The 12895-nt window shown below is 44.6% G+C and overlaps 1 protein-coding gene across 6 annotated transcripts in view; it reads right to left on the minus strand.

The window, feature by feature from the left end:
- The window catches only part of hivep1 (HIVEP zinc finger 1), a 326912-nt gene that overhangs the window by 299070 nt on the left and 14947 nt on the right, over nt 1-12895 (minus strand). The gene's annotated exons all lie outside the window — the stretch shown is intronic.

Genomic DNA, 12895 nt, shown 5'->3' on the forward strand with positions numbered 1-12895 from the left:
GCTTCACAGCTCCAGGGACCTGGGTTCGATTCCCAGCTTGGTCACTGTCTGTGTGGAGTTTGCACATTCTCCTCGTGTCTGCGTGGGTTTCCTCCGGGTGCTCCGGTTTCCTCCCACAGTCCAAAGATGTGCGTGTTAGGTTGATTGGCCAAGGTTAAAAATTGCCCCTTAGAGTTCTGAGATGCAGAGGTTAGAGGGATGAGCGGGTAAATATGTGGGGGTAGGGCCTGGGTGGGATTGTGGTCGGTGCAGACACGATGGGCCGAATGGCCTCCTTCTGCACTGTAGGGATTCTATGATTTCTATAAGATGGTTGCCTGGCATACAAACAGTCACCTGGGAAAGAGACATTAAATGGACACTGGCTTTCAGTACAAACAGCCACCTGAGATTAAAACATAAAGGACAGACAGCTATCCAAAGTTAAACATGCAGGAATCAAATCCTACAGGAAGCCAGCCAGGGCTTAAAGATAAGGACAATAGGGATAGATAATGAGATTAACTACAGGTGGGATCGGGAATACATAACTGCAGGAAAACCAATTACTGCAAACTACTGTATGAATAGACCGAAACTAAAGTCATTGATAGTCACCGACGTAGGAAATGTATCCATTTATAGAACAATGCGATGTTAACATGCTTATGTCTGTATTTGTCTATAATGATGATGTGTTTAACGATCGATCACCTACTTGATTACAACGATGTGATAATGGCTAGATGTCTGGTCCATCTATTGTGTAAAGGGTATAAAGATGGACTGCTCCTATTGTCTCATTGAGAGAAGGTTTTGCTGCTTGTTGGTGCCTTTTCTCCACGAAGCTTCGTTAAATAAAACTGTATTGTTGAAACCTTCAAGCCTGACTCACAAAGTGGCTTTTTTCCCACAACAGTCTCCTTATTTGAGGAAGGTTGTTCTTATTCTAGAAGGAGTGCAGAGAACTTTTACCAGACCGATTCCTGGAATGACGGGACGGATGTATGAGGAAAGATTGTGTCTGTTAGGATTGTATTCCCTGGAGTTCAGAAGAATGGTGGGGGGGGGGATCTCCTAGAAACTTACGAAATTCTGACAAAACGAGACAGGATAGATGCCGGAAGGATGTTCCTGATGATGGGCATGTCCAGAACCAGGGGTCACAGTCTTGAGGATACAGGGTAGATCATTTAGGACCGAGACGAGGAGAAATTTCTTCACCCAGTAAGGTGTCAGTAGAAATTGATACCACAGAAAGTAGTTGATGCCAAAACATTGCATGTTTTCAAGAAGTAGTGAGATATAGCACTTAGGGTGAAGGGGATCAAAAGATATGGGGGTAGGCAGGATTAGGTGATTAATATGGATGATCATAATGAATGGCGGAGCAGGCTCAAAGATACGAATGGCCTCCTCCTGCTCCTAGTTTCTATGTTTCTCCTGCTTTTAGGCAATCCTTTTGGATTGAGAGGATGACTTGCATGGACACTCAAATACTCAAACGGGGAATTAGAAGAGCAAAAAGGGGTCACGAAATGTTCTTGGCAGACAGGATTAAGGAGAATCCCAAGGCATTTTATTCATACGTTAGGAACAAAAGGGTTGTTAGGGAAAAAATCGGACCTCTCAGGGACAAAAGTGGGGACTTATGCTTGGAGCCCAAAGAGGTAGGGGAGATCCTAAATGAATACTTTGCGTCGGTATTCACAAAGGAGAGGGATGTGTTGACTGGGAGTGTCTCGGAGGGGAGTGTTGAACCGTTGGAGAAAATCTCCATTACAAAGGAGGAAGTGTTAGGTTTGTTAGAGAATATAAAGACTGACAAATCCCCAGGGCCTGATGGAATCTATCCAAGGCTGCTCAGGGAGACGAGAGGTGAAATCGTTGGGCCTCTGACGCAAATCTTTGTCTCGTCACTGGACACAGGTGAGGTCCCAGAGGATTGGAGGATAGCCAATGTGGTCCCGTTATTTAAGAAGGGTAGGAAGGATAACCCGGGTAATTATAGGCCGGTGAGCTTGACGTCCGTGGTGGGGAAGTTGTTGGAGAAGATTCTTAAAGATAGGATGTATGCGCATTTAGAAAGGAATAAACTCATTAACGATAGTCAACATGGTTTTGTGAGAGGGAGGTCATGCCTCACTAACCTGGTGGTGTTTTTTGAAGAAGTGACCAAAATGGTTGACGAAGGAAGGGCCGTGGATGTTGTCTATATGGACTTTAGTAAAGCGTTTGACAAAGTCCCTCATGGTAGGCTAGTGAAAAAGGTTGGATCCCATGGGATAAAGGGGGAGGTGGCTAGATGGGTGGAGAACTGGCTTGGTCATAGAAGACAGAGGGTGGTAGTGGAAGGGTCTTTTTCCGGCTGGAGGCCTGTGACTAGTGGTGTACCGCAGGGCTCTGTATTGGGACCTCTGCTGTTTGTGATTTATATAAATGATCTGGAAGAAGGAGTAACTGGGGTGATCAGTAAGTTTGCGGACGACACAAAACTGGCAGGACTTGCAGATAGTGAGGAACATTGTCAGAGGCTACAGAAGGATATAGATAGGCTGGAAATTTGGGCAAGGAAATGGCAGATGGAGTTCAATCCTGATAAATGCGAAGTGATGCATTTTGGTGGGAATAATGTAGGGAGGAGCTACACGATAAATGGAAGAACCATAAAGGGTGTAGAGACGCAGAGGGACCTGGGTGTGCCAGTCCACAGATCTTTGAAGGTGACGTCACAGGTGGAGAAGGTGGTGAAGAAGGCATATGGCATGCTTGCCTTTATAGGACGGGGCATAGAGTATAAAAGTTGGGGTCTGATGTTGCAGATGTATAGAACGTTGGTTCGGCCGCATTTGGAATACTACGTCCAGTTCTGGTCGCCACACTACCAGAAGGACGTGGAGGCTTTGGAGAGAGTACAGAGGAGGTTTACCAGGATGTTGCCTGGTATGGAGGGGCTTGGTTATGAGGAGAGATTGGGGAAACTGGGGTTGTTCTCCTTGGAAAGACAGAGGATGAGGGGAGACTTAATAGAGGTGTATAAAATTATGAAAGGCATAGATAGGGTGAACGGTGGGAAGCTTTTCCCCGGGTCGGTGGTGACGTTCACAAGGGGTCATAGGTTCAAGGTGAAGGGGGGGAGGTTTAACACAGATATCAGAAGGACATATTTCACACAGAGGGTCGTGGGGGCCTGGAATGTGTTGCCGGGCAAGGTGGTGGAGGCGGACACACTGGGAACATTTAAGACTTATCTAGACAGCTATATGAACGGAGTGGGAATGGAGGGATACAAAAGAGTGGTCTAGTTTGGACCAGGGAGCGGCGCGGGCTAATTGTTCCTTGTTTCTCGTTTCATGGCTTCATTCTATGATCATCTTGCTGGTGCCAGTACAGAGCGAGACTGTGGATAGTTGGGAACCTGTCTCGGGGGCAGGGAATTCATATGGTGTTCGTGGAAGTGGAAATGACTCGGGTTGGGAAGCATTTTCCGATCAGGGCCATTGTGATCTCCTGGACTCGTTTCGATCGCCTCAGGGGGTCGGAGAGGAATTTCCCAGATTTTTTTTTTTCCCCATATTGGCCCTGGGGTTTTTCACTCTGGGTTTTCGCCTCTCCCTGGAGATCACATGGTCTGGAATGGGGGGGTGGGGGTGAGTTAATAGGTTGTAATGAACAAAGCATCGTAGCTGTGAGGGACAGCTCGGTGGATAGGATATTGGTATGTAGATAGGCTGGAAAATTGGGCGGGGATCCTGGATTCAGGATTCAATCCTGGACCGGGGAGCGGCGTGGGCTTGGAGGGCCGAAGGGCCTGATCCTGTGCTGTATTGTTCTTTGTTCTTTGACACCAATTCGATGGATTAAGTGATAGCTGTTAAGTCCACTGTATGATCTGCTGACAATGCCATATGCGGGACAAATGATATTTGAAAAGTCAGGTGGACGACTGTTTGGAGGTTTGTGTGCTCTCTCGAACATCTCGCCTTTGTGTCTGAATATTCCCAAAATCTCTCAATATCTTCAGTGGCTTCTTGAATTAACCCTCTTTTTTTGGTTTGACACAAGCCAGGGTCTCCCATAACAGAGCAGGGATGTTTGACCTCTTCAGGAATGCTGTGAGGACATTCCCAAAATTGTCCCAATGTCCTCCAGTCTCCTGCCACGACCAAGTTCAGAGTACAGCATTTGCTTTGGAGGCTGGTGTTGGGCATATGAACGACATGCCATGTCCAGTGGAGTGGTTTTGAATGATTAGTGCTTTCAACACTGGGCACACTGGCTTGGAGAACACCACCGGAATTTGGGTCACCTTTCTCATGACTTGGGAAGATCTTGCTATGGTGGTACTGCTGATGATACTTGTCCAGTGCTTTGAATTGCCTACTGTAGATTGTTCATGTTTCTGAAATATAGAGAGGCACAAGGATCACCGTTGCCCGGTAAACCATGACACTTATCTCGGTGAGATCTTGGTCCACAGTTGTTTGGAGACTGAGCTGGCACATTGAAGGATGATGATGAATTCTGTCACTCATGTCCGCTTTCATCAAAAGGAAGCCCTCAAGAAATAGAATTTTCCAGGATCTTGTCCTTGATTTTAACTGATGGGGAAAGGCGTTGTGCTGTGGTTAGAAATATAGAAACTGGAAGCAGCAGTCGGCTATTCGGCCCTTCAAACCTGCTCCAACATTCATTTTGATCACGGATGATCATCAAATTCAATATTCTGATTTCTCCCTTCCCCTCATATCCCTTGATTTCTTTAACCCCTTGAGCTACATCTAACTAATTCTTGAAATCACACAACATTTTGGCCTCAACTACTCTGTAGTAGTGAATTCCACATTCACCACCATCTGGGTAAAGAAATTGCTCCTCACCTCAGTTCTAAAAGGTTTAGCCCTTATCTTTATACTGTGACCCCTAGTGCTGGACCTCCCCCACCATTGGGAACATTCTTTCTGAATCTACCCTGTCTAAACCTGTTAGAATTTTATAAGTTTCTATGAGATCCCCTCTCACTCTTCTAAACTCCAGTGAATATAATCCTAACCGACTTAGTCTCGCCTCATATGACAGACCTGCCATCCCAGGAATCAGCCTGGTAAACCTTCGCTGTACTACCTCTATAGCAAGGACATCCTTCCTCAGATAAGGACACTAAAACTGCACACAATACTCCAGGTGTGGCCTCACCAATGCCCTATACAATTGGAGCAAAACACCCCTATCCCTATACTCAAATCCTCTCGCTATGAAGGCCAATATATAATTTGCCTTCTTTACTGCCTGCTGTACCTGCGCACTTACTTTTAGCGACTGATGCACAAGGATTCTAAGGTCTCGTTGAGTATCTACCTCTCTCCATTTACACCCATTCAAGTCATAATCTGTCTTCCTATTATTGCTACCAAAGTGGATAACCTCACATTTATCCACATTATATTGCATCTGCCATGCACATGCCCACACACAGCCTGTCCAAATCATGCTGAAGCATCTCTGCATCCTCCTCACAGCTCACCCCTCCCACCCAACTTTGTATCATCTGCAAATTTGGAGATAATACATTCAGTTCCCTCGCCCAAATCATTAACATACATGAACAGTTGGGGCCGAGTACAGATCCCTGCAGAACCTCACTAGTCACTGACTGCCCATCAAAAAAAAGACCCAATTATGCCAACGCTTTGCTTCCTATCTGCTAACCAGCTTTATATCCATCTCAAGACACTATCCACAATCCTATGTGCTTTAACTTTACATAGTAGAGAATCTTTACATAGAGGATCTTAGCTTTCTGGGTGTTTAGCGAAAGGCCCATTTTCTTATTTGCTTCAGAGGAGTCAACAACAACCTGGAGCTCAGTTTGAGTGAATGCAAACATTTGTATCTATTCTCAACCTACTACACAATGAAATGCAAGCTCCAACAGAACCACCACGCACCCTATCTCAGGGAAAACTGGAGTCAAACAAGGTTGTGCCATCATACAATCTTCTTCGCTATCTTCCTCGCTGTAATATTGCACCTCACCTCCAGCAAATTACCCACAAATTGAGATAATTTACCAAACATACGCGAAACTGTCAACATAAGCCACCGACAATCCAAAACCAAAAGGGTGGCACAGTGGTTAGCACTGCTGCCTCAAAGCACCAGGGACCTAGGTTCAATTCTGGCCTTGGATGACTGTGTGGAGTTTGCACGCTTCCTCCAATCTCCTCCCACAGTCCAAAGGTATGTAGATTAGGTTGACTGCCCATGCTAAATTGTCCCTTAGTGTCCAAAAATGTGCAGGTTAGTAGATTAACCATGGTAAATGCATGTGGTTAAGGGTAGGGCAGGGGCTGGATGGGACGCTCTTTTGGAGTCGGTGCAGGCTCAATGGGTCGAATGGCCTCCTCCTGCATTGTAAGGCTTCTATAGTTCTAAAATCACTCCAACATCAGTCATCGAGTCCCAGAATGTCGATGACACTTGTATGTGGATGTATAGTATATTGAGATATTTACATTCATATTAAAATTAGTTCCAAGTCTAATATTAAATCAACTTTTATGCAAATGGATTCCAAGATTGACCAAGAAACTGCATCTTTATTACATAGAATTTGCAGTATAGAAATAGACCATTCATCCAATAGGTCCCTATTCCATTGCTCATGCTCCACATGAACCTCCCACTTTTTTTCAATCACACGGTCAACATGCCTTTCTATTCCTTTCTCCTTCATGTACTTGTGCAGCTTCAACTATGTTGACAGTTTCCCATATGTTTGGTAAATTACCTCTCAACTTCTGGGTAATTTGCTGGAGGTGAGGTGCAGCTTCACCATTAATGCACCCAGGGTATTTGTCGCAACCATTCTAGATGGAAGAGTTTCACACACTCGTCATTTGAATTACTCTCAAAATTTCCTCATTTTTTTTCCATGCCCGCAGTCACCATCAGAATATGTACAGTTCTGTCCTTGGTGTCTCTTATTGCTCAACATAACATCTTCTCTAGGTACATGTGGTGTACTATGCTGGTGATACCAAGCCTATCTGATATTCAACTCCATCTGTCCATCATCAGCGTTGGCTCCAGAATTGCTGTTATACTACCCAACTGCTCAAATAATACAGTTCAATGCCCAAAAATGGAAGACTTTATGTTTAGTTCTTGCTGACACCTTAATTAACTGTTATTTCTCAAGCTTATAATGAGGTGAATAAAGCTCTATGTGTCTGAAGGAAAAAAACAGCAGTGTTTACCTATAAAAATTAAGATGGTGACAACTGCAACTTTATAGCTTTCTGCAACCGTCAGAAGGCTATAAGTCAGAAGAATTGCCAAGGTCAGTTAAAAATAGATGAACATCCATTATCAGATCCTCAAGATATTCCAAAGCACTTCACATCCAGTAATTTTCTTTTGATTGTGTAGAAACAACAGCTACATAGGCATGGTATACAACTCTATGGGTCAGCATTTCACACAGGTCCAGGCGCACACCCAAAATTGCACAAGATGTCAGGCATCCCAACATCATAGGATTTCCTTGCATGATTTCGGTTGGTGGGCGCATGCAATTTGGAAGTATGCCCGCTGACAATCAAGAAGCCAATTTAAATTAATTAAGCAGCAATTAACTGGGATATTATGTCATCTGCCTGCCTTTACAGTTGGTGGGCGGGCCAACTGGCAACGTGTTCTTTACGTTTAAGTTACAACCTCAATTGAGGGCTGAGCGAAAGACAGGGTTAAAATAGAATTAACAAGTGTATCTGGGGATTGAGGCCTGTGTATGATAGTTTTCCCACTGATTTTTGTTTGTTTTAAAAAAGAACAGGTCAGCAGCCCCTTCGGACAGCTCTGCTGCAGATGTCCCCGAGGGAGCACATTGGAAGTGCCAGCCCGCACTCCCTTTTCTAGGTGCCTACCCTCCACAGCAGTGCTTAGCCTTTCACAGGCCCATTTCACGCTGGGTGGCCATTAACTGACCAGCCAGAATAGCGCATTAATAAGGCGATCTTGGATGGATTGGTTTTACATCCACTCCCACTCATGCCAACTTCAGGTGTGCTCCAAATATCAAACTCTGGCCATGGTAAACATGAAGAAAAATTAAATGATCGGGTAAGAGTGTTGCAACAAATATTGACTAGGCCACCTTAGTTATCCTACAAACAGAGTGTCAAGGAATATTTTAAACAAGCTGACAAGTTATCAGTTAAAGCCGTGCCTGAAAGAAAGCACTGACATCAAAGTAGCAAGCCCTCAGCACTAACTGGAAGTATCAGCCTACGTTATGCAAAAAATGATTTTTAAAAACAGGAAAAGTAACGAGGAACAGAAAATAAAAAGTAATGTTAATCTTGCATTTATAAGTGTAGTGTCTCGAGTGGTTTAATTCTAACAAACACTACAATAATAGTATAACTGCTGTCCCAGTCCAGTAACAGTGCCCAAACTGACAACAGACAAAAGTGGAGTGAGGGTAACCTGGAAAAGACAGGATTGCCCTGTATCAGAATAATCCCAGAAATTGACATGATTTACAGTCAAAAAGTTCACTGCCAATGCAAAACCAAAACCATGAACAAAAAAATCTTTATATCAACGCCTTACCTGAAGATCCAAGGCTGAATGCCAGTGACTGCTGAGCACTTCAGCAGTCACGGGCATTCAGCCTTGGATCTTCAGGTAAGCGTTCTCCAAGGCGGCCTTCACGACACACGACAGCGCAGAGTCGCTGAGCAGAAACTGATAGCCAAGTTCCGCACACATGAGGACAGCCTAAACCGGGATGTTGGATTTAGGTCACATTATCAGTAACCCCCACAGCTTGCCTCCTGTGCTTGCAGAATCTCACTAGCTGTTCTGTCTGGAGACCATACACATCTCTTTAACCTGTGTTTAATGCTCCCTCCACCCACATTGTCTGTACCTTTAAGACCTGGCTGGCTTTAGGGATTCGCATTCTAATCAGTATTCTGTAACTTGATTTTGTGTCTGTGCCCTGTTTCAGAGCACATTTCCACTCCATCTGACGAAGGAGCAGCGCTCCGAAAGCTTATGGTATTTGCTACCAAATAAACCCATTGGACTTTAACCTGGTGTTGTGAGACTTCTTACTGTGTTCACCCCAGTCCAACGCCGGCATCTCCACATCATTAGTAAAATAACTGCAGCCAATATTTGGGTTTCAGTCATTAAAATGAGGGATTGACTTAGGATCATTAAGTTAAGCATTTTACCAGCGAGCAAGTTTTAGTCAGAATTCTACTCATTTACTGGTTCATTTTTTAAAAATAAAATGTATCTATATTGCATTTAAAATGCATGTCATAGCTTAAGTGTTGACGTTTAATTTAAGCGGAGTAACTAACCTTGGTGTGGAGATTACAAGTTCAACTATATTTCTCACTCCCTCAAACTACTGGAAAAAATATTTCTGTAGCAAAATAAAATTAACTTGGTCCCAGAGCTATCAAGGTTATACTCCCCATTTTATAAGACAATGGCAGTTCTTATTGGAAGTGGAGTTGTTTGATACAAAAGCCATATGAAGTCATTTCAGAAGATCAGGTAGTATCTTTTTTGAGAGAAAGTCTAAACATATCATTTGAAATATTTCAAAATTCCAAACATTTCAAATATTCCTTGGTATTTTAGATCAAACTTTTATAACATCTTACTTACACCTTCACAAGGCTGAAGTATAACGAAAGTCCTTTGGGAAACAGAAAACGTATTGACTCCAGCAGGCTACAAAACAAAACTTCACCCACAATTTGTCAGGAAACTACCCACAAGTGAGGAATAGAACATTCCCAATCCTTCAGCTTTAAATCAAGCCACATGGCCCATATCAATGATATACACAAAACCTATTTTAAAAAGGGACTGTACAGTATTCTGTTAATATTTAATAAACACACGTACCACAATGGCTTTTTGAAACAACCATGAACAAGCGAGCTTTAACTTTGCATATCAAAATGTAAATGAAATAATTTATAGGAATAGGGCCTATAAAAGGTGAAGGCGGGAAAATCAGTACAGAACCAGTAGAAATGGCAGAGGTGCTTAATGAGTATTTTGCCTCGGTTTTCACAGAGAAGGACCTGGGTGGATGTACTGTGGGCTTGCGGTGGACTAAAAAGATTGAGTATGTGGACTTTAAGACAGAGGTTGTGCTGGAATCTTTGAATGGCATCAAGATAGATAAGTCGCCGGGTCCGGGTGGGATGTACCCCAGGTTACTGTGGGAGACGATGGAAGAGATTGCAGAGCCTCTGGCGATGATCTTTGCGTCGTCGATGGAGACGGGAGAGGTGCCGGAGGATTGGAGGATTGCAGATGTGGTTCCTATTTTCAAGAAGGGGAATAGGGATAGCTCAGGAAATTACCGACCGGTGAGTCTAACCTCAGTGGTTGGTAAGCTGATGGAGAAGATCCTGGGGGACAGGATTTATGAGCATTGAGAGAGGTTTAGTATGCTCAAGAATACTCAGCATGGCTTTGTCAAAGGCAGATCGTGCCTTATGAGCCTGGTGGAGTTCTTCGAAAATGTGACTAAACACATTGACGAAGGGAAAGTGGTAGATGCGGTTTACATGGATCTTAGCAAGGCGTTCAATAAGGTCCCCCATGCAAGGCTTCTCGAAAAAGTGAGAGGGCATGGGATCCAAGGGGCTGCTGCCCTGTGGATCCAGAACTGGCTTGTCCAAAGGAGGCAGAGAGTGGGTATGGATGGGTCTTTTTCTAAATGGAGGTCGGTCACCAGTGGTGTGCCCCAGGGATCTGTTCTGGGACCCTTGCTGTTTTTGTCATTTTCATAAATGACCTGGATGAGGAAGTGGAGGGATGGGTTGGTAAGTTTGCCAACGACACGAAGGTTGGTGAGGTTGTGGATAGTCTGGAGGGATGTCAGAAGTTACAGAGGGACATAGAAAGGATGCAAGACTGGGCGGAGAAGAGGCAGATGGACTTCAACCCAGATAAATGCGTAGTGGTCCATTTTGGCAGGTCAAATGGGATGAAGGAGTACAATATAAAGGGAAAGACTCTTAGTACTGTAGAGGATCCGAAGGACCTTGGGGTCCGGGTCTATAGGACTCTAAAATTGGCCGCGCAGATGGAGGCGGTGGTTAAGAAGGCGTATGGCGTGCTGGCCTTCATCAATCGAGGGATTGAGTTTCGGAGTCCGGGGATAATGATGCAGCTATAGAAGACCCTCGTCAGACCCCACTTGGAATATTGTGCTCAGTCTGGTCGCCTCATTACAGGAAGGATGTGGAAAAGATTGAAAAGGTGCAGAGGAGATTTACAGATGGATTGAGTGGCATGCCTTATGAGGATAGGCTGAGGGAGCTCGGTCTTTTCTCCTTGGAGAGACGTAGGATGAAAGGAGACCTATTAGAGGTATATAAGATGTTGAGAGGCATAGATCGGGTGGACTCTCGGAGGCTTTTTCCCGGGGTGGAAATGGCTGCTACGAGAGGACACAGGTTTAAGGTGCTGGGGGGGTAGGTACAGGGGAAATGTTAGGGAGAAGTTTTTCACACAGAGAGTGGTGGACGAGTGGAATCGGCTGCCGTCAGTTGTGGTGGAGGCAAACTCAATAGGGTCTTTTAAGAGACTCCTGGATGAGTACATGGGACTTAATAGGATGGAGGGTTATAGGTAGGCCTAAAAGGTAGGGATATGTTCGGCACAACTTGTGGGGCCGAAGGGCCGGTTTTGTGCTGTAGTTTTGTATGTTTCTATGTTAAGTTTGCCTCGATAAGGTATTTACAAAAGTTTGTTTTCTTTTTTGCAGAGAAGATATGACCAAAAGAATATGGTCACTATAAAGGAATGCAACATATGCAAACTACAGAAAAGTTATTTTGCAGCATAGAACATAGAACAGTACAGCACAGTACAGGCCCTTCGGCCCTCGATGTTGTGCCAAGCTTTGTCCGAAACCAAGATCAGCTATCCCACTCCCTATCATTCTCGCGTGCTCCATGTGCCTATCCAATAACCGCTTGAAAGTTCCTAAAGAGTCCGACTCCACTATCACAGCAGGCAGTCCATTCCACACCACAACCACTCTGAGTAAAGAGCCTACCTCGGACATCCCTCCTATATCTTCCTCCATGCCCCCTAGTAACAGCTACATCCACCCGAGGAAATAGTCTCTGAACGTCCACTCTATCTATCCCCCTCATCATCTTATAAACCTCTATTAAGTCGCCTCTCAACCTCCTCCGCTCTAAAGAGAAAAGCCCTAGCTCCCTCAACCTTTCCTCATAAGACCTACCCTCCAAACCAGGCAGCATCCTGGTAAATCTCCTTTGCATTCTTTCCAGTACTTCCACATCCTTCTTATATAGTGAGGTGACCAGGACTGCACACAATATTCCAAATGTGGTCTCACCAAGGTCCTGTATAGTTGCAGCATAACCCCACGGCTCTTAAACTCCAACCCCGATAATAAAAGCTAACACACTATAGGCCTTCTTCACAGCTCTATCCACTTGAGTGGCAACCTTTAGAGATCTGTGGATATGAACCCCAAGATCTCTCTGTTCCTCCACATTCCTCAGAACCCTACCTTTGACCCTGTAATCCGCATTCAAATTTGTCCTACCAAAATGAATCACCTCGCACTTATCAGGGTTAAACTCCATCTGCCATTTTTCGGCCCAGCTCTGCATCCTATCAATGTCTCTTTGCAGCCTACAACAGCCCTCCACCTCATCCACTACTCCACCAATCTTGGTGTCATCAGCAAATTTACTGATCCACGCTTCAGCCCCCTCCTTCAAGTCATTGATAAAAATCACAAATAGCAGCGGACCCAGCACTGATCCTTGCGGTACACCACTGGTAACTGGTCTCCAGTCTGAAAATTTTCCATCCACCACCTCACGTCTTC

Source organism: Mustelus asterias, chromosome 2 (genome assembly GCF_964213995.1).
Source record: "Mustelus asterias chromosome 2, sMusAst1.hap1.1, whole genome shotgun sequence".
Classification (NCBI taxonomy): Eukaryota; Metazoa; Chordata; class Chondrichthyes; order Carcharhiniformes; family Triakidae; genus Mustelus; species Mustelus asterias.